The sequence below is a fragment of the Myxine glutinosa genome, chromosome 12 (assembly GCF_964187855.1).
Source record: "Myxine glutinosa chromosome 12, kmMyxGlut1.1, whole genome shotgun sequence".
Classification (NCBI taxonomy): Eukaryota; Metazoa; Chordata; class Myxini; order Myxiniformes; family Myxinidae; genus Myxine; species Myxine glutinosa.
In genome coordinates, this window is record NC_136272.1 from 10,139,604 (window position 1) to 10,148,223 (window position 8,620).

An 8,620-nucleotide genomic window follows, 5' to 3' on the forward strand; every position below is an offset into this window, starting at 1 on the left:
TACACACAGAGATTACTGGAATTATAGATAGATTTAGGTTTGTTTATGGTAAGCTTCAAAAAAGGGAATTAGGTCAATACATTTATGATAATAATAATGAAAATTTAAAACCTGTATATGAAAGTTATGATACTAATAGTTTATACTCAAATGATAGTTATGAGAGTAGCTTTATTGATGACTCTGAGTATGATTCTGAGTATTCATATGATAGTTATGACACAGATGATTCTGAGTGAAAAAGTGTTTTAGTTTAAGTACAGTGATATTGTTACAGACACGACTTTGATGTTAAGGTGGGCCGAGCGGAATGGCCGTCGTGTCCGCACAAATTACCCGACTATACTCGACGTTGACGAAGTCGCGCTACGCTGGCTCAATAAGAAAAAGAAGACACCCGGCTGGGTTATAATGACACAATACGACACCAGGGGTTCAGTTCTCAAGACCTCCGGAGGAGGTTATATTAAGGCGGAAGGTTAGATTACAACTACAAGAGGGACAGCATAGAAAGACAGGCACTTAGACACACTCTTATATTAACCCTAGACAGACGACAGATAAACGGGACAACGCTGACTCACACGGGGTTTGATGGCTAGGAAAGGCAGATAGCGATGGCTCAAGGTGCACTCTTGGCTCAAAGCAGGGTACACGGTTCGGTCCAGAGATGCGGGGAGGTCTCGTCGCAGCGCTCAGAGGTGACGTTCTTTCTCAGGCCTCTCCAAACTCAGGCGCATCTGTTTCAGCGCTCGCAGGTCCGTCTTTCTCCAGCTGGGGGCGAATCTCACTCACATCCGGCCCGTGGCCGCGTATATCCGGCGGGGAGTGACACGCCCTCGGCTCGTTAGCTCCGCCTCGTGGAATCGGCACGTTGCTTCTCATTGGGTGCGTGCGGGGGGGGTTACTGGCTCCGCCCCCGACGAGGAGCTGACAGCCAGCCCCTTCGGGGTAACCCCGTGGAGCGCATGGTCTGGAGCTAATCGAGCCGGTGTGAGGACGCATCCTCCCCCGCTCCGCCGCCATCCCCTCTGTTGTTGTTGTAATTGTTGTTGTAGTTGTTGTTATTGTTGTTGTTTGGGGAAGAAGATGGGAGGAGGTATGGGAAAGGTCCTAAACTCACTACTGATGCCATATAATCACATTCTGGTGCAACGAAGAGTCATAATTAATGGAAACGAGGCCTTAACTGACATAGATTAAGAATAACTAGGAAGATGTCCGAAAGTTGGCTACGTGTGGTGCGGTGGACCTGGGCACGACATTTAATGGGGGAATAAGGGGAAGGTCGGCTCTACTGATTGTTATTTACATGCAATGGGACTAGGGAATGGGGGATTGGGGAAAGTTGGGGAGTATTGGAGAAAATAGGGGAATATTTACAAGCGGATATGGAGGCCAAATTCCATATTCGCAACATTGCACCCTTCTCTACCCTCGGGGCGTCCCGACCCGATAAATTTTTACCTACTTTAGTGTGGCACGCAATGTAGTTCCCTCTACTATTAACTCTACCCTGAGTGCGACAGTTTTACAGATATTCACAAATGAGTAAATATGTCCCCCTGCGACGTTGCACCCTTCTCCTCACAGAAACACACCCACAGGATAACCGAATCCGGAAAGAATTCGCAAACTACACATACAGCCGGTAGGGAGCATTATTTACAAGATTACGCTGATATCTACACTACGATCCAGGACCTGTCTTTGGAGGAACACATGCAGATGTTATGCATAGAGAGAGCGCGCTTGCCAACATCGATACACCAACCCACGAGTGCTCTGTGGCCGACGGCCTTTAATAACGTGCAGAGCACCCTTCCCGAGCATCAAAAGCACCACCCCACCACCAATCGGTGCAGTCACCATTGTTCATTGGAATAAAAATAAATTCGACAACCCCTAACCCTGCAGGTGTCTCTTGCTCTTCTTGTGGTGCACTTGGTGGTAACTAAAAGTGGTTCACCTGTATGGCATAGGTGCCACGTTGACCCATAGGTCCATCCCCGGGTGGTGCTTGGCCGCAAACGACTGCGGTCCATTGTGGGTGGCCACAAACATTGCGGTCCATATGGTGTATCGATCCCGGCAGCAAACAGCGAAAGTGCAGGCCCACAACTGCGCAGCCAGCACCTCTCTCTCCTCTCTCTCTACCCCAAAGCCAGATCCTCGGAGGTGGGAGACAAAAGAAGAACAAGTGAGCAAGGTGGTAAGGGCGCAAAAGTGCACGCAATGTAAGGTGATGCACACTGGGGGCACATGGGAACCAGGTGAGACAGGTACGTTCCTATCGTACGCCCCCCCCCACCAGGTAACCTACATGGCCCCTCCCTTACCCCTTACTGCATCCACAAAACACAACACTACCCATAAACATCTACTTTACAAATCGACAAACATCCCTACTGTCTTCCCCGTTCCTCCCATAAACCAAATTCGTCTTCTCTCCCTCCTAACCAATCAAATTTGCCATTTTCAACTCTCATCAAAATTTGCCATCTCCAACTGCACATCAAAATTTGCCATCACCAATTCATCATCAGTCCCTCCTAAGGAGGGAGAGATGGAATCACCCCAATGTCTCATCCACGTCGTGATGCGTCTCACAATCCACACAGCAATTCATCTCCTGCAACAAACAAAGAAAACACAGGTGTGGAGTCATCATCATCACCACAGGTAAGTGGCTGCGTATGGTGCGACAGGTTCATCAATCCTAACTATTTCCTAAATGACTTTAACAACTTTACACTACCCGGGGTCTCTCTCCGGCCAAACCATTGGCCCTCTTACACTATGGGTTCTAAAAACCAATTCCCATTGGCCAAACTGTGGTGCTCTTCAATTTGGGGTCTCACTCCCCCGATTCATCTCCCGGTGCCCTCGTACAATTTCTGGGCTGCGACGTGTACCTCTCCCAGTGGGTCTACCCACCTGCACACCTCCACCACTGCAGTTGCCTCCGAGCTTACCTGCTCCTTACCCTAACCTAACTAACTGGGGCAGGCCCTCTGGCACTATCCCCACTCGGTGCCCTCTCTGGCACTGGGCTACCCGGGTCCGTCCTCCGGATCCTCGGGCCCCATCCACAACTCTACCGGCTCCCAGAGCCCACCTGCGGCCTCACCTGGCCGACATCCTCACAGTGGTGGAGTGCCCAACCAACTACACACACTAACAGGCTACACGCCCAGCCATTTCCACAACACTAATGCACCCATTCACACACCATTCTGCAACCGCACCACAAATGCCAATATCCAACCACAATTTACCTGCACCCTCTACCTAACACTTACACTACCCGCCCCGGGTGCTCGTGAAAGGGGTCCACTCTTCCCCCATCCACACCTTCGCACCATGCACACCACTCCGTACCACTCACTCCAACTCTCTCCACACACCTGTACCTGCACACCTGTGCTCTCACACCTGGTGCCACCTGCACCCTTCTCTCCCCAAGCGCATTCGCGCTGATCCACACACTCACTACTCATACACTGCTCCACACACCTGTCCAGTTGCACACCTGTGCAATCACACCTGTTCAATTCTCACAAACACGGCATCATCTCAGCTAACTACTCCCTTCTGAAACTTGCGCTTCCCAGTCGTCCCTTTAACTATTGCGCTCCCTCGTCATTATAATCCACACTAATCTACCTGCGTCCCCACTACAGGTATCAGTCACTAACTAATCTTAACGTTACCTAATGTCAATCTTCGCTAGATCCCTACACACCATATCCTAACCCACCCGGGCTAGTTTTCACTGCCATACACCCCATAATCTAGTGCTCCTTTGCCCCCACACATGGGAAGGATGGCAGGGATGCCATCCCACCACATCGGGGGTCTCTCACTACCAATTTTGCACATCAAATTTCAACAAATTAAAAATTTGCCAATCACTGCCCATCATCTGCCAATCACTACTGCCAATCCCTTGCCAATCATCAAATTTTGTTTTTCTCTAATTTTGGGTCCAAAACACTAACCTCATCACCCAGTCTACTCACTACTGCCTCTCGGTGCGCCAATTCCTGTCCAAAGCCTGGCTTCGTAAAGCCAAGCAATGGATGCTGGTTGTTTTGTGCCTGCGGCTGGATGCGTCCGGCATTCGGGGCAGGGACGGGGGCTTACCCGGGCCGAGATCCCACGCACCACCTCGGCGTGGAGCCATCCAATGCCCCGATCTCGACCTGCCGGCACGTCTCACCAAAAAGTGGTCGCCATGACGACCCTTTCTATCGGGCTGCCAGCTCCGCCTAGTGGAGCCTGGACGCGGCCGTTCAAAGCGAGGCCCGGCACGCACCGAGGGCCTGCTTCGGCTAAAAGTCGCTCTAACCTCTAACCCGTGTAACGTCGATGCTTCACCTGGACGCTTACACCCCGCAGCCCGTTCCTTGCTCACACATCCAGCCGTGCCCATGCTCCTCGTACCTTTCCTTACACACCCAGGTGCACCCATTCCACTCACAGCCTTGGTCACACACCTGACCACCGAACACTTTGGCACACATTCGTTGGTAGCACACCTCACCAAAACACCTCTTCGCGCCCCCTCCTCGGTCACCTCCTCTGTGACAATCACAGGTGTGCTCTCATTCGCACACCCAACCACGTGCCTCACCACCAACTCCAGCGTGCATTCCCACTCACGCTCTACCATTCCAGGTGTGCATCCTTCCATCCCAGGTGTACATCCTCGCTCACCTGTCACAACTAACTCACGCTCCATGTCACTCTCACTACTTTCACCTCCATTCCTGACAGCGCACTCACCCTTACTCTTGACAGCACACTCTTTCCTCATGCACCTGTCCGTCACACACCTTTCTCGCGCACACTCTCCCGTTACACCCTCTGTAACACTCACCACAGGTGGACACTCTTCCTTACTTCTGACAGCGCACTCTTTCCTCATGCACCTGTCCGTCACACACCTTTCTCGCGCACACTCTCCCGTTACACCCTTTGTAACACTCACCACAGGTGGACACTCTTCCTTACTTCTGACAGCGCACTCTTTCCTCATGCACCTGGCCGTCACACACCTTTCTCGCGCACACTCTTGCGCACACTCTCCCGTCACACCCTCTGTAACACTCACCACCCCGCGCTTCCACGTGCTCCCTCGCACACGCGCTACGACCGACTCACTCTCGCCAGCACACTCACTCCTTGGCACGCACTTTTTCCTCACACACCCCAGAGTCGGACTTTCTCGCACACCTCCTTTTTCGCACACCAGACCTGTCGCACACTTCACCAACGGCCTCTCACGAACACCCGGGTCTATCTCGACCCCCAAGCTTCTTAAATCCCCTGGCGCATCATACGCACGACCATATTGGTCACCACTTACACCGGGTCCTCTTCCTCTTCGCTTCTCCTCCATCACCTGCGAATCCCTCATCCGGTTAATGAGCACATCATCACGATCCAAACACAGACTTTGGACCAATTCTTTTATCTCCTCTTTTATCTCTTTCTTATCCCCTCTCCGTCGCTTCTTAATTTCGCTCATCCCTTCTTCCACTTCTTCTAATTTGTGCTTCACCTCTTTTATTCCCCGGTACGTCTCCTCAAGCTCGTCCTCCAAGGCTACCTTGACCGTTTCCATGTGCGTCCTCACCTGCCGGTCCTTCGTCTCCATTACCTCTATCACCTCGTCCAACCTCGTTGTCAGTCCCTCACGTACCATCTGACATTCCCTCTTCGTCGCTATTAAGTCGTTTTTTATGTCGTTTTGTGTCGCTTTCAACCCTCCTAATACCGCAGTGTTCCTTTGAACCTGCTCCGTTAGTCCTTTTTGTCCCTCCGTCAGCTGTTCCACCTCCTGCGTCAGGACCTCTATGCCCCCTTGTAACTTTACAGTCCCCTTTCTCACCTCCTTCTCCATGTGCTCCTCACAGTGCCTCACCTCCTCGCGCACTCCTCCGACCTCCTCACTCACTCCTCTTCTGATCTCCTCTCCCATCACTTGCATCTCCTGCCCAGATGCCACCCTCATCTGCTCCATTTCCTCCCTGTGAGCATCCAGTTTGGTTTCTACCCCCATTCTGACCCCCTCTATCTGCTGCTCCATTTGTTTAACTTCCCTTTCCGCTTGGTCCCTCATGTCCCTCAATTTGCCTTCCATACTGTTTTCTAACCCCTCTAACCCATTTTTCACTCCCTCTATCTGATTCTCCTGGGCAGCCATTCTATTTTCTACCCCCTCTAACCCCTTTTGCATCCCTTCCATTTGATTCTCTTGAGCGGCCATTCTGTTTTCTACCCCCATTAACCCATTTCTCACCTCTTTTATCCCGTTGTCTAACCCCTCAAAATTATTGTCTATCTTCCCAAATTTCTTGTCTAACTCCTCAAAATTATTGTCTAACCCCTCACTGGTACCCCTCGCTTCGTCCCTCATTACCCCCAATTGCTCACTCCGAGCCCTCGCTTCGTCCCTCATTACCCCCAATTGCTCACTCCGAGCCCTCGCTTCGTCCCTCATTACCCCCAATTGCTCACTCCGAGCCCTCGCTTCGTCCCTCATTACCCCCAATTGCTCACTCTGAGCATCCATCCGGTTCCCCATTACCCCCATTTGGTTTTCCAATCGCTCACTATTCTTTTCCATAAGGGCCGTCATTTGTATAAAAAAAAGTTCCAATCTTCCCAGCGGCGCTACTTCGGTCGCGGGCACGGTGACCAGCGAGGCGCCATTTTGCGCGCCCGCTTCTTCGTGCGTGACGGCGCTATTTTGCGAACCTGCCGCCCTCACTGCTTCGCTCTCCTCCTGTCCCTCATTTTGGTCCTGGATCGACCCTACCTCACTCTCCTTTACCGGGCCCCAGCTGTCTTGATCCGCCATAGCGCGACTTGCAAAATTCGAGTTTCGTAAAACAAATCCAATTTTTTTTTTCGTTATAATTTCGTCGAGCGCAGTACGCGCTCCGAATCGATTTTCCCTCCCAAAATTTGGGCCTAACTAATTTAGTCCCGGGTTCGAATTCCACTCCTCGACACCAATTGTTACAGACACGACTTTGATGTTAAGGTGGGCCGAGCGGAATGGCCGTCGTGTCCGCACAAATTACCCGACTATACTCGACGTTGACGAAGTCGCGCTACGCTGGCTCAATAAGAAAAAGAAGACACCCGGCTGGGTTATAATGACACAATACGACACCAGGGGTTCAGTTCTCAAGACCTCCGGAGGAGGTTATATTAAGGCGGAAGGTTAGATTACAATTACAAGAGGGACAGCATAGAAAGACAGGCACTTAGACACACTCTTATATTAACCCTAGACAGACGACAGATAAACGGGACAACGCTGACTCACACGGGGTTTGATGGCTAGGAAAGGCAGATAGCGATGGCTCAAGGTGCACTCTTGGCTCAAAGCAGGGTACACGGTTCGGTCCAGAGATGCGGGGAGGTCTCGTCGCAGCGCTCAGAGGTGACGTTCTTTCTCAGGCCTCTCCAAACTCAGGCGCATCTGTTTCAGCGCTCGCAGGTCCGTCTTTCTCCAGCTGGGGGCGAATCTCACTCACATCCGGCCCGTGGCCGCGTATATCCGGCGGGGAGTGACACGCCCTCGGCTCGTTAGCTCCGCCTCGTGGAATCGGCACGTTGCTTCTCATTGGGTGCGTGCGGGGGGGGTTACTGGCTCCGCCCCCGACGAGGAGCTGACAGCCAGCCCCTTCGGGGTAACCCCGTGGAGCGCATGGTCTGGAGCTAATCGAGCCGGTGTGAGGACGCATCCTCCCCCGCTCCGCCGCCATCCCCTCTGTTGTTGTTGTAATTGTTGTTGTAGTTGTTGTTATTGTTGTTGTTTGGGGAAGAAGATGGGAGGAGGTATGGGAAAGGTCCTAAACTCACTACTGATGCCATATAATCACATTCTGGTGCAACGAAGAGTCATAATTAATGGAAACGAGGCCTTAACTGACATAGATTAAGAATAACTAGGAAGATGTCCGAAAGTTGGCTACGTGTGGTGCGGTGGACCTGGGCACGACATTTAATGGGGGAATAAGGGGAAGGTCGGCTCTACTGATTGTTATTTACATGCAATGGGACTAGGGAATGGGGGATTGGGGAAAGTTGGGGAGTATTGGAGAAAATAGGGGAATATTTACAAGCGGATATGGAGGCCAAATTCCATATTCGCAACAATATATATAAAAAGGAGCTGTAAAGCTCAAAAGTGTTTTACTTTAAGTATAGTTTCATATATAAAACAACACGTTTTCTCACGCTAAAAATATGGTTTATTGTGATACTTGCGAGAAGGAAGTAAAATATTATAAACGACATATTCTCACCGCAAAACATACATTCAACATTCTTAACAAACTTTCCCCTCTTCCACCTGAGACAAAACATTGTAAGGTCTGTAAAACAACCATCCTCAAGAAGGGGTTTAAAGCTCATCTTAAAACTAACAAACACTTGTCAAAATTGTTTACTATTAAAAATACTGATGGTGCTTTCAAAGGACATATTAAAATAAGAGTCTTTAACTTCAAACCTCCTGAAGCAGAGTCTATAGTTGATGCTGTAGAAATAGTTAAACCTGCTGTTCAAACGTTGATTGAAAAAACACTAAAGGAAATGA